Source organism: Pleurodeles waltl, chromosome 4_2 (assembly GCF_031143425.1).
Source record: "Pleurodeles waltl isolate 20211129_DDA chromosome 4_2, aPleWal1.hap1.20221129, whole genome shotgun sequence".
NCBI lineage: Eukaryota > Metazoa > Chordata > Amphibia > Caudata > Salamandridae > Pleurodeles > Pleurodeles waltl.
This window is the reverse complement of record NC_090443.1, coordinates 442,377,037-442,392,266: the sequence shown is the minus strand read 5'-3', so window position 1 is coordinate 442,392,266 and position 15,230 is coordinate 442,377,037.

Genomic DNA, 15,230 nt, shown 5'->3' with positions numbered 1-15,230 from the left:
TTACTCTCCGTGCACAGTTATTTCATCAAACAATTATTTTATTTTATTCATCAGGCACAGTTAATTTATTAAACAATTATTTCATTAATAATTTTACTGCAAATGTCGTGTTTATATTATCACTGATATTATAAAAGGTGTCATGAGTGATGTGATATCTGGGGTAATTAGCAGTGCATGGTGAGTGTGAAAGTTGTAGTCACCTAGGGCATGGGTTATAGTTACTTGAGATAACCATAACTAAAACTACTGAATTTCTATGAATTTGTGCGAGTAAAATGTGAAACTAACTATAACGTCCTTGTAACCTTTGTTTTTTTTAAAGTAAATTTCTATAGTTTAAGAAAAATCTTTTACCTAACTACAACATCCCTGTAACCTTTGTGTTTTTTCAGTAAATTTCTATGGTTTTTATAACGTTAAAAATTTTAAATTACTTTTCATTAATCCAAACTCCACTGTGTAAGCACCCAGCCCGACACCACTCCCGGCCTTCGGCTGTCAGGGGCAGGGGTTGGCCACCTGTGGCCAAAACCCCATTAAACAGCCAACCCCACACCATGCACGGCCTTCAGAAACAAAGGAAAAGGGGGCAGGGTAGGAATAACCTGACCTCTCAGCCCAGGTGCTGGGGTCCCCAAGGGACCCCAACATGGCTAAAAAGCATTTTTTTAATTCCCACCAAAATTCGCAAAGGAACTGCTAACCTGTCGAAAATTTTAAAGAAATTACAAGAGCAGTCTCCTGTGCTTATTCAGTACAGCCCCAGGTGGGCCAAGTCCTGGGGGCATGCGGGCTATAAAAAAAAGGAGGGGCCTTTTAAGACTTTTGTAGGGGGGCCACGTGAACACCACCTCCTTGGGCTCTTTTGAGCCCCAACGACCACCACCTCCTTGGGGCTTGATTTTTAAAAATGGATGGGGGGGCACGCAGACCCTCCTCTTGGGGCTGTTTGAACCCCTGGGGACCACCAGCTCCCCGGGGCTAAATTAAAATTGTTACAGAGGGACCACCATTTCCTCGGGCCTATAAAAAATGTAAAACTCAGAGGGGGCCTGAGCATTCCCCTTCCCTGGGCTGATTTTGGGCCCTGGGGCCCAGCCATTGTTAAGAGGGGGATGGGGCTGTGTGGCACCCAGTGTGCAAATGAAGGAAATACAAAGCAAGCCTGAAGGCCCTTGTGGTCCCAGCTGGCTCCCAACCTCCTGTAGGAGCGGGCATTGCTCCTGCACATAGGGAGCTGCAAGAAATGCAGCTCCTTCCGTGAGGGAGCAATCTTTCATTTCTCTCCTTGCCCACTTGACAGCAGGCAGGGAAACAGATAAAAACTCTGCTCTCAGCAAGTGGGAGCAGCTTTATGGCTTCTGGGTTTGGAGTTTCTATTTGCTCTTGCTTGGCAAGAGCTGTCATAGTGCCCACCAAGCGAAACCAAACAGATCCCTCCCGAGGGTGGGCACCTCAGGAGATAGCAGGAGCTGTCCCTGGAGGATGGCGAACCCTAGGACCATTAATGGCTCCAAGAGGGAGGCTGTGTGCCCCCCTAATTTCTTGTTCATGGGCCGGCCCCAGGGAGGTTGTGGTCTCTGGGGCCATATATGGCCTCGGATGGTGGCTCCCCTCCTACTTTTAATAATGTTACCAGCCCTGGAGAGACAGTAGTCTGTGGGGGTACGTGCAGTCCCCCTGCCCAAAATTACAATTTAGCCCAGGGAAGGTGGTGGCCCCCAGGGCATGTTCGAGCCCCGAGAGGGGTATCCATGTGCCCCCCTCCTCCATTTTAATAATAAAGACCAAGGGATGTGGTGGTCCCTGGGCCTCAGAAGAGCTCAATAGAGGGGGGCCTGCACGGTCCCCTCACATGTTTTAATAAAGCCCCGGGGAGGTGGTGGCCCTTGGCCCAGGGGCTCAAAAGATTGCTAGGAGGGCCCTCCCCTCCTTTTTGAAATATTGGCACATGCCCCTGGGACCTGGCCCACATGGGGGCTAAATGGACATCAAGCGTGGGAGACCATATAGATATAGATATATATATACATACATACATATATATATTTTCACAGAAAAAACAAAGATTACAGGGACGTTATAGTTAGGCTCAGTGTTTTAGTCATACTAAAACACAGAAATTCAGTGCGCTCTTTATGACCTTTCTTGGTACATCAGTCATGACATAGTCAGTGACATCACTGATGACATCTGAAATTACATCACTCATGACATCATCAATTCTGTGTAAGCATGTATAAATGTTTACATGAGTTAAAAATACATAATAAGGTATTGCATAAGTTGGTATGAGTGTGTTCATTTGTATGTGAATGATTGTGTGAGTGGCTGTACAGTTGGGTGATTGGCTGTGTTAGTAACTGTTTAGTGAGTGGGTGGGTTTCTATGCGGGTCTATAGGTGAACCAGTGGATGTGTGAGTAGTTCTATGTGTGAGTGGTTCTGTGAGTAGCTGAAGTGTTGAGTGAGTGTTTCAGTGCTTCTACGCCTGAGTGAGTGTTTGTGTTAGTTGTTCTTTGAGTGAGTTAGAGGCTAAATGAGTATGTATGGACATGTTAGTGGATGTGTGACTGACTGCAAGCATGAGTGAGTGAGTATGTCAGTGAATGTATGGGTGACTGTACTTGTATCAGTCACTGTTTAGGAGAGTGAGTACATGTGTTAGTATCTATATGACTAAGTGAGTGGGTGTGTGAATATCTGTGTGGGTGACTGAGGGGTTGTGTCATTTGTTGTGAAAGTTAGTGAGTGGGTGTAGAAGTAGTTGTATGGGTGAGTGACTCAAGGTCTGGGTGGCTGTATGTTTGTACGACAGGGTGTCTGAATGGCTGTATATGTAAGTAAGTATGTGTATGAGTAGGTGTATGGGTCCGTCAGTAGGTGTATAGGAGGATAAGTAACTATAGTATCAGCTGTGTAGGTGGCTGTATAGCTGTCTGAATGGTTTCATGAGTGTATAAGTCAGTGTGTGAGTAATTGTATGGGTAAGTGAGTGGTTGTGTGACTGGCTATATGAGCAAGTGAATGGGTATGTGAGTGTATGTTACAAAGAGGGAGTGGTTTTGTATGTACTTGTATGAGGGTGTGAATGAGTATGTGAAGAGATGTGTAAGTGGGTGTATGAGACTTTCGTATTGGGGTGTGAGTTTTTAGGTGGATAATATCATCAGTGATGCCACTGACCATGTCATAAGTGATGTAATATGTGAGGTAATAAGCAGTGAATTGCGGGGCATAACTCAGTGGTGGCTGGCAGCTTTAGGAGGGAGGGGGCGAGCGGGAAGCACACACACACACACACACACACACTCATTCTTTCACACACACACGCACATCCATTAACAGCACCCATAACATTCAAACATGCACGCACGCACCAAACATTCATTTTAAAAGATCACACACACATTCATTCTTTCACACATGCACGCACATCTATTAACAATACTCATAACATTCAAACATGCACGCACACACCAAACATTTGTTTTAAAAGTTCACACACACTCATTCTTTCACACACCCACACATGCACGCACATCCACTAACAACGCTCATAACATTCAAACATGCATGCACGCACCAAACTTTCATTTTAAAACATCACACACACACACTTACCTTCAGCCTCGGAAGTCCCAGGAGGGTTGGGACTGCTGCCTTCCCTCATTGGCAGACTTTAGGTCAGCCAATGAGGGAAGGCAGCAGTCCCAGCCTCGTCAGAGAGTGGGATGGGGATAGTGAGACTGCTGACCCCACCCCACTCTGTGGCGAAGTGTCACTGATTGACACTCGCCCGGGGCGCTTCAGGGCTTAAACCTGAAGCGCCCAGGTCGAAGAAAATGGGTGACGCTTTCCTTGTCACCCAGGGGAGGGCCTCGAGGCACCTTTGCTGAGCTGAGGTGACACCCATAGGAACTGTGACCTCCTCAGCCCAGCAAAGTTTAGCTCAGGCAGCCAGGAGTCTGCGCAAATCGCGCATGTCTGCTCCTGGTTGCCTGACCTGAACATGAAGAGTGTCTGTCAGGCTGACCTTTGTTCAGCCTGACAGATACTCTTCATGAGGGGCAGAAGGCGGGGGGGGGGCATGGCCCCTCCGCCCTGAAGGACGGGCCGCGCCTGGCATAATTGATAGATAGGTTTGGTAACTACAACTGCTGAATTTCTATGGTTTTGTACGAGCAAAAACTGATCCTAACTATAACGTCCCCATAACCTTAATTTTTTTCAGTGAAATTATCAGTTTAAAACAAATTATATTTCTTAACTATAACGTCCCTGTAGCCTTTGTTTTTGTTCTATGAATTTCAAAGTATTTTTTTTATTCTATTCCATAACTATAATGTTCCTGTAACCTTTGTTTTTTCAGTAGATTTCTAGAGTTTTTTAAATGCTAATTCCTGACTAAAACATCCCTGCAGCCATTCGCTTTTTTGTGAATTGCTAAAAAAAATTTAAAAGGAGAGGAGAGTTGCTCATATAGGGGGACCTGCGTCCAGGACCTGTGACCAACCCACCGCTTTAATATAACCATATGCATCTCTTGATCTAAGATCCAGTATAAAAGATAAACTATACATGCACCTTCATAAACTACAGCAGATTGTTTATCAGTGTGCAAAGGCAAAATACTTTATCTCATTTGTAGTTTACAGATGTGAATGTTCACTTGTCCGTATAACTAAAATTTACAGCAATATAATTTTACGTTTGTAATATAAAAAAGAGATATGTATTATTATTATTTTTATTTTTAATTCAGGAACCCGATGTTATCTTTATGTTCATGTTGACACTGTAAAGTGTTAAAGTGGATATGAAGGGAAATTTACATTGTTTTTTCCTTGCACCACATTAGAGTGTCAGTGGGTCTATGAGTGGGTGCATGTGTTTCTGAGTGGGTCTGTGAGTGCCTGGCCAAGTGTCTGAGTGGGTCTGTGAGTGTGTCTGTGAGTGGGTGAATGAGTGTTCTGAGTGGGTCAGTAAGTAGGTGAATAAGTGTCTGAGTGGGTCTGTGAGTGGGTGCATGAGTGTCTGAGTGGGTCTGTGAGTGGGTGCATGAGTGTCTGAGTGGGTCTGTGAGTCTGTGCATGAGTGTCTGAGTGGGTTTGTGAGTTAGTGCATGAGTGAGTGAGTAGGTCTGTGAGTGTCCGAGTTTGTGTGTGAGTGGATGCATGAGTACCTGAGTAGGCCTATGAGTGCATGCATGAGTGAGTGTGTCTGTGAGTGGGTGCATGAGTGTCTGAGAGGGTCTGTGAGTGGCTGGTCAAGCGTCTGAGATGGTCTGTCAGTTGGTGCACGAGTGTCTGAGCGGGTATGTGAGTGGGTGCATGAATGTCTGAGTAGGTCTGTGAGTTGGTGTGTGAATGTCTGAGGGGGTCTGTGAGTGGGTGCATGAGTGTCTGAATGGGTCTGTGAGTGGGTGCATGAGTGTCTGAATGGGTCTGTGAGTGAGTGCATGAGTGTCTGAGTGGGTCCGTGAGTATGTGAATCTCTCTCTCTCTTTTTTTTTGTTGCAATATTCGTGAATTAATTGCAAAGTTACATGGGGGCCACGCTGAGCATTGTGACGTATTCGCAAATATCGCATGTGGTGATAAAAACTTTTCTTCATTTTAAACTCATAATATGACCCTCAAACACACCTATACCTCTTATCACACTTTTCTTATTTGTTTTCAGCTTCAGGGACTGTGTCCCACTGCATAAAATGGTGGCTGCAACTTTCTGCTCAGGTTGCGGCCAGCCAATAAGGGCCTTGTGGTGCGAGTGTTCACAAATTCCCCAAAAGTGGATTTGCTAAGGGTTCGCACATCTAGATATACACATTTGGTTTTCCTTTAAATTCTCTAAAACTACTGAATGGATTTACACCAAATAACAAAAAGCGTGATCTCCTGACCAAAAATTATTTTTCTGCCAAATTTGGTGTAATTCCTTCCAGCGGTTTGGGCTACAGACGTGTATAAAGACTCTATGGAAATTAACATAGGAAATGCACTTTATTTTTACCTTCCTTTTTCTCGGCCCCCGCTTGCTGGATCATCCCAAAACTTTCCATGCACAAAAATAAATCTAGAGGGCACTTTTTAAGGAAAAATTTGTGAAGATTCTCCAAAAGTTGCCAAAGATATAGACAAGTCAAAAAACATTTTTTCTGGGAAATCTACGTCGTAACTATAACTACCTACTGGCGACTGCCCCGGTGACATCTCCGGTGTTGATGAGTGGTAGACAGATTTTCTTGATAACTTGTGTGTTCTACTTTGGCCACCAGCTGCAAAGCATCACTTAACATAACACATTATCTGCTGTTGAAAGCCTAGATTTCAGCAGGAATACCTCTTCTGTACTGAGAAGGAGAAAGGAGCAGTATTATAGGCGACAAATAAATAAATCGTATACAGCAGCAAGCATTAATGTTGAATATATTGTATGGCAAGAGTAGAAAAAGATTCTCAAGTACAGCTTGGTGATGCTTTTGCCAACATGTCGCAAAGGTTGATCATGGGCCTCTGCGCAATAGTTTGCTGCAGCTCCCCCTAGCTGCTAAATTCTATCAGTATCCTTGCCAGAAGAACAATGTGGTAAGCACAATGAACAGCTGTCCCCCCAAAAGACAACGTGCAGATGTAGAGCACAGTCTGTAGTAACCCAACTCCAGACACACTGAGGTGCTTGCCTCTTGTGAAAGCTGCCCTTCAGCAGGCTTTGTCCAGAGATAAGAAAGATGCAGCAGACAGATCGCATGCTAATAACTCCCTATATCACACCCATGTGCCGTATGGGATTGTGGTGTACTGGTTAGAACTGTGAGCAGTAGAACTGGGTAGCCATGCTCAAATCCCAGCTTTGGCAGCAACATATTGTATGCCACGCAATTATCTCATGCTTTAAAAAACAAAGTTGCCTCAGGAGAGTTGATTGTCTTGTACAATATCCTCAGGCCAAGTTGCGCAATAAAAATCTGTAAAAAAAAAAGCATTCTCAGAAGGAACAGGGGCGGATTAGAGGGGAAAGATGGGGGGAAAAAAAAACAGGACAGTGAGAGGAAAGGAGCGAAGAAAGCAATAATAAACCAGGTGACAGCAAAGAATGAAATAGTGCCTGGATTACAGCGCGACCTGTGGATGGACACTACTAGTACTACGTTTACTTTTTATCAGTGCTTCTCCATGCTCCACTGAAGGGATGGAACTGACGCATGGCTTTGTGACCCCAATTAAAAGGCAGCAAAAAAGATTGAAGATCGAGCGAACCAATGGTAACGGAGGGACTCCAAGCCCTTTACTGTATACAATGTCCCTCACAGCAACAGCGGATACGTGCTGTTATGCGAGACCGAAAGACATATACACCCAATCACAGACTCACACAGACCCACAAAACCACTACCACACCCAATCACAGCTAACACAGCCACTCACACACCCACGCACACTCACTCACACACCCGCTCACACACCCAGTCACACATCCATACAGCCACTCACACACCCATACGGTCACAAATACATCCACTCAGAGACCCAGAGAACCACTCACAGACCTACTCACACACACACTGACACAACCGCTCATACACACACACACACACACAGCTACAAATACAACCATACAGCCACTTACACACTGACCCAGAGACCCACACAGACAATTACACACCCATACAGAAAACCCCCTGACACACCCACTCACGCCCTCATGCAGCCACTCACACACCCAGTGACATCCATACATGCACTCGCACACATACTCACACACCCGTACAGTCCCTGATACATCCACTAAGAGCCCCAAAAGAACCACTCACATACCCACAAACAGAACCACGCAGGAACTCACACACCCACTCACACACCTACTTACACCCACACAACCACTCACACACTCACATAGCCAAGTACAGACCCTTACAGACCCTTACATATCCACTCACAGACCCAGACAGCCACTTGCACAGCCACTCACACAGCCATACAGCAAAACCAGTGACACACCCACTCACTCACCCATGCAGCTACTCACACACCCATACAGTCTCTGATACATCCACTCAGAGAACCACTCACACACACTCACAGGCCCACACAGCCACTCACTCACCCACTCTCACAGCTGTGTACACACTCATACAGCCACTTGCACACCCACGTACAGACCCATACAGCCACTTACACACCCACGTACAGACCCATACAGCCACTTACACACCTATACAGCAAACCTATGGCACACCCACTCACACACTCATACAGCCACTGACACATCACTCAGAGACCCACACAGTCACTTACACCCCCTTTCACCCACCACACATTCATATGTCAATTTATGCACCCGCACAACCACTTACACACCCACTCACACACCCACTTACAGACCCAGAGAAACACTCACACACCCATTCACAGACCTAGGCAAACACCAACACACCCATTTACACACCCATCACACACTAAGGCCCTGATTCTCACCCTGGCGGTAATTACCGCCAGGGCGGAGGTCGGCGGTAGCACCGCCAACAGGCTGGCGGTGCTCCGCCGGGCATTCTGACCGCGGCGGTACAGCCGCGGCCAGAAGCGGAAAGCCGGCGGGGTACCGCCGACTTTCCGCTGCCCGTCTGAATCCTCAATGGCGGCGGAGCGCGCTCCGCCGCCATGGGGATTCCGACCCCCCCTACCGCCATCCAGTTCCCGGCGGTCCGCCCGCCGGGAACCGGATGGCGGTAGGGGGGGTCGCGGGGCCCCTGGGGGCCCCTGCAGTGCCCATGCCACTGGCATGGGCACTGCAGGGGCCCCCGTAAGAGGGCCCCTAAATGTATTTCACTGTCTGCTGCGCAGACAGTGAAATACGCGACGGGTGCAACTGCACCCGTCGCACAGCTTCCACTCCGCCGGCTCGATTCCAAGCCGGCTTCATCGTGGAAGCCTCTTTCCCGCTGGGCTGGCGGGCGGCCTGAAGGCGGCCGCCCGCCAGCCCAGCGGGAATGTCAGAATTACCGCCGCGGTCTTTCGACCGCGGAACGGTAACCTGACGGCGGGACTTTGGCGGGCGGCCTCCGCCGCCCGCCAAGGTAAGAATGAGGGCCTAACACACTTAGTTACATACCCACACAAACACTCACGCACATCCACTTACACACCCACTTACATACCCACATTGCCAGTGAGACACCCACCCACACAGCCACTCACAGACTCACAGAGCCACTTACACATCCCAACAACCTCTTCCACACCTACTCACCTACCTATACAGCCATTTATACACCCACTCACAGATCCAGAATACCATGCCCACACCCACATAGTCACTAGACAGCTACTCACACACCCACACAGTCATTTATACAGCTACTCACACTCCCACACACAGGCAGTGATACAGTTATATTATTTGCAATAGGATATGTTTGTATTAAATGTGTTGTTATGTATTGAATGAATGCATTTGGCTGGGAACAGATCGCGGATCCTCCAGCAATTTAACATGCAGACCCCTTATTTGTCTGGCTAGCCACCGCAGATCAGAGTGAGAAATTAAAAAAAGGTTTTGAAAACAAAAATAATCAGTATTTGGGAAAAAGGATGGCTCTGAGAGGATAATTACACACAGAACAGGGTGTAGTCTTTTAAGATGTTGAGGAACACCCTGTTGACTCCATCTGTGAAATGGTATCCATCTTTTTGATATATTCCATCCCTATCAAGGAGTAAGTTGTTGTGGTATATAGAGCCCATGTTGTAGTCGCAGAGAACTGCAGAAACAGCTTTATTGACATGTTTCCTAGATTTCTCTATCTGTGGACAAAATTGGGTTGACCACTGACACTTCTGTCTTTGGCAAATGTTAGAGGACACCAAGACAGTACATGGAAAAAGTGACATTAATTTACCAACGGTATCCTTCATTAGGATTTCCAGTCCTACCCCAGTAATTGTGCTTAAGCCATTGTCACCACAGTATGCAACCATAAAGTCTGGATGTTGGCAACCTGCAATGCTTTCAAGAAAAAAGCACCAATTAATGCCACTTTAGCCCTCTCTAGCCAACTAAAGTCATGTCTAGGTTGTGACTTTAAGAAAAAAAGCAAAGGGGCAGACTTAAGGAAAGTGGCCCTGCACCTAGTGCAGCGTAATTTTCCTTTGCATCCCTTAACGCCCCCCTACCGCCACCATGTGCGCACCATACTTAAAATGCACCATGGTGCAGGGTAGGGGGAAATAGCATTATTATTTTCGATGCTATTGATGTACTGTTCAGGGTTAGTGCCAAAATTTAGCCACTAACCCTGGACAGTACAGAGGGGCCCACTGTAACCAACGGTGTGCCCCCTTTTAACGCCTGCTCTGAGCAGGCGTTAAAAATACTGCAAAACATGCCACAAATAAATCTTTTAGATTTCTATTTGCCATTTTTTTGACTCCCCAAATGGGGGAATGCCCCTTTGCATACATTATGCCTGGCTCAGGCATAATGTGGGCAGAGGGGTTACAAAGTGGCGCAGTGCATATATTGCGCCACTTTGTAAATCTGACACAGTGATTTTGGCCGCGTTGGGCCACATTAGTGTAAAACAATTACACTAATGGGGTGCAAGGAAGTGCTAGGTCCTCTTAAATCTGGGCCTTAGTAACTCTGTGATTGGCTTTTGAAAATAAAGTTTTGTTGTTTGAGATATGCTTGGAATTGCAAACAGTCAACCACATCTACTACAGTTAATGTGAAGCTAGTAAGCTATTTTGAAAGAAAGTCTTGTGAATGTTTGACCTACTGGTAGGCAGAGACTATTGGGAACATTGTAACTATGGAAACAGAGTAAAAAGACCGTTGGTGGAAGAAAGTAAAGGAGACTGCAGTGTGAAACTGAAAAGCAGACTGGTGTATGTAAATTGCTCAGTAGGGAGTCTATGTCTTGTAACTGACAATAATTTACAAAATAAAATATACATGAAAAGCACTGACAACAGATTTTTGAATGCTTTTAAGGACTTTTGTGTGTATCCGCAAATCCACTGTGGACCACGAGGGGGGCTGCACTGAGCCCGGGACTGGATCTGCAGATCTACACAAAAATTATCAAATTGGGCTTCTTTACAGGAAACATAAAAAAGGTTAAAAAAGAGTGACCATAAAGAAGTGATATAACACAAATAAAAGATAAAAGGAAGTCTGTGATTTGCTAAGTACAGGAGTATGAATGAAAGCATAGTGGGAAGGGTAGCCATTATTGGTACTTTTCTACTGAGATTGGAGGAAGATTGCCATATTTCTGACTTGAGATTTGCAGTGGAAAACAGATGTTAACAGATAATAAAATAAAAGTTGGACAACAGCAAAGAGATTTTACAGATATGCTAATTAGGTTGTACTATAAAACAGTATATTAAAAAAATAAAAATGTATATAAGCTAAACAAATATGTAGCTTCTAGACCCTACAGTAAAAGGCAAAATAGAAGGGAGGTTACATAAAAACGGTAAGTAAAATACAGTGAGCAGCAAAGAAGAAAAGGAGGAGGAGGAATTGCTGTACTGAAAATATAGTTATTTTATTAAGCCAGTGTGAATGAATGTTTTTAAATTAGATGTGGATTCTTGTTTATAATGTGTAATTTAATTGCATGTAATTTGCACCCACTCACACATTCAGGCAGGCACGTACACACCAAGTTACACTCCTACAAAGGCACTTATGTACCCAGCAGTCATATAGACAGTGACTGACACACTCAGTCACACACCTATTAAACCATTCACACACCCATTTACTCACCTATACATCCACATACATAGTCATTCACACACTCATGTGGGCACTGTCACATCCACTTACACACCTAGACAGCCATTCGTGTACCCAGTCAGTTACACACACATACACTCATACACCCACTTACACACCTAGTCACCCACCCATGGAGCCACTCACACTTCCAGTGAGACAGTGACGGGCAGTTACTCATCCACTCATGCACCCACACAGCACTTATGTATACACCACTAACAGAGTCATATGCACACACCGTTACACATTCAAACACCCACTAACATAGCCAGTTACCAATCTATGCATCCACTTACATATCCATTTAGATCCCCATGCAGTCACTAACACACCCAGTCACACACCCACACAGCTTACACATCCAGTGACACTCCCATAGAGGCACTGATACATGCACTCACATATCCACTCAAACACTCACACACAGTCAACAAAGTTTATTTTCTCCTGAAGGGGTGGAGAAATATTTTCAAATGTTGGAGGAATTCAGTGGAGGTGGTAAAGAGTCCTCTTCTTCATCCTGCTCTTCCCCTTCTCTTCCACCTTCAGCAGAAGACATTTTAACTTTGAAACTCTACTCTTTTGAAGGAAAGCCTGAAAAATTATGGAGCTGTGGTTTTCAGTCTGTCTCCAGAGAGGAGTGAAACCCAAATAACTGATTTAGGGTATGGTTTGCAATGTGGATGGGTGGAGACCGTGTATTCAATGAAAAGTTAAGGTTTGGATGTGTTCCTGGAATTGTGACAGGTTTGTGGTAGCATCATGGCAGATCTGTGGATCCAGAAAATGAATACAAAAAAGAGAAAGACTTTCTGCATTACATTTATATATCAATTACATAAGATACCTTACATTGATTTGTTAATTGTTTCTTTTAAAATGTCTAATAAACTAAGGGGGTCATTACGACCTCGGCGATAATATGGCGATAAGTACTGCCAACAGGCTGGAGGTACTTACCTCCATATTATGACAGCCAACCTGCCAAAGTACCACTCCGACCGCCATAGCGGTAACAGACGCCAGGCTGGAGATATCCATCTCCAGCCCGGCGGCCATCACTGTTCCACCTGCAGGATTATGACCCCGCCTACCGCCATGGTTTTCGTGGTTTTCTTAATGCCACGAAAACCATGGAGGTAGGCACTATCAGTGACAGGGAATTCCTTCCCTGTCACTGATAGAGGTCTCCTCCCCCCCACCCCCTCCACTTAGTCCCCCACCCCCTACCTCTCCAAAGCTCCCTCCGCCCCACCTACATTCACGCCCCCTTCACACACACGCATACACACACCCATTCCCACATTCATCCACGCATGCATACATCCATCCAAACACACACCCGCACACACTTTCATACATACACACAGATGCGCATTCACATAACACAACATACACGCACTCACACCTCCATACATGCACACATGCATCCAACACGCAAAACACACCCGCATCCACGCACTCACAAACATTTACACACACACCCATGTGCACACAACACTCCCCACCCCTCTCCCCTGTCAGAGACCCGACTTACTTTGGTTCAGGGGGTACTCCGGCAGGAAACGGGACGGGGCGCTGCTGCCATCTGCAGCGCCCGCCAGCAGAACACCGCCAGGCCGTATTATGGGTCAGAATACGGCTGGCGGCGGTCTACTGGTGTGGCGCTGCTGGTGGCAGCAGCGTCACCTTCTGGCAGAAATCCGGCCGTGGTGATAATACAGCAGATGGCTGGTCTTCTGGCGGCCGTCGCCGCGGCGGTAGGCATTTTTTACCGCCATTGTCATAATGAGAGCCAAAGTGTGTTAATAAAATGTATTTATAAACATGTGAAAATGTATATTACTAAATTGAATGTATGGGTGAAATCGTAGTGCAATTTAGAGGCTACAGAGACTTTATAGTTAGGAAATAGAATTTAAAAAAACCTCAGAAATTTACTGAAAAAAATACAAAAGTTACAGGGACGTTGTAGTTAGGAAATAGAATTTAAAAAACCTTAGAAATTCACGAAAAACATTATAGTTAGGCTAAGATATTACACACACAATAACATAGAAATTCAGCAGTTATAGTTGTCTGAGCTAACTTTAACTTACGTCCCTGCAATGCACTGCTTATGATCTCGCATATTACATCACGCATGATATAGGGCCTGATTACAACTTTGGAGGACGGTGTTAATCCGTCCCAAATGTGACGTATATAGCACCTACCGTATTACGAGTTCCATAGGATATAATGGACTCGTAATACGGTAGGTGGTATATCCGTCACATTTGGGACAGATTAACACCGTCCTCCAAAGTTGTAATCAGGCCCATAGTCAGTGACATCACAAATGACACCACTGTTGACATCTCAAATTACATCACTGATAACATCGTCCAGCAAAGGAAACTTCAATATACTTCATAAAGTACCATTTACATAAAAAAAAAATAAGAAGACTCAGTTGAGAGACGTAAAGCACATACCTCACTGTAAGCTTACGAACTACAACACTGACTTATCACCTAAGAGACATTTCTTAGTGGATAGTCCTGTCTCTTCTGAACCACTACTCTAAACACTAATTGTAGCATCCTCCCCAGCCCGGGAAAATGCAAATGAACATACTTCACACACGGAATTCTGCAACAGATGTCTTTATTCCTCAGCATTCAATGACACACTACTCCTGATTACCTCATAACCATTCCTAACTACACCTTAACACCTCCCGCCATGTTAACCCTAGCGTTCAGAAGACCGCCAGGGTCATAATGACCACCTATGTGCGCTAGGACCCTTGCATTTCTATGTGGACTCATAGCAACACAAGGGTCCTAGCGCACATAGGTGGTCATTATTACCTTGGCGGTCTTCTAATGCCATGGTTAACATGGCGGTATCACCGCCAACAGGCTGGCGGTAAGGAACGCCAAATTATGACCATGGCGGTGATCCCTTCCATAGAGAGCCAATGTACCACACCAACCGCCAACTGGGTACGAACACCGAACATAGCAGTAGCCACCTACAGGCAGGCGCAAGACAAGTATCTGCCCACCATATTATGACATAGCACACTGCCACAATTTCCGGGGCGGAAGCAATGACACCAAAAGCCTGGCAGAAACACATCACTGAAAAGGAAACACTCACCTCCAGGGACACACAGGAGTCCGCGTCCGCCATGGAACCTGAACTGCAAGTATTCCTGATGCTGTACCACGCCATGGCTATCCTGGAGCACCAACGCCGACAAAGACGAAGACGGTGAGTACAGCTGCCTAGCACACAAGGGGGGGAGGGGAGAGTGACACACATGCACACAACACACGCCATACACACACCACACACCCAGTAACACATGCACAGGAATAAACAGCAACAGAACCCCAGAATAAATAAAAGCAGTACACATACACAGTTCCAACCACTATATTCCTT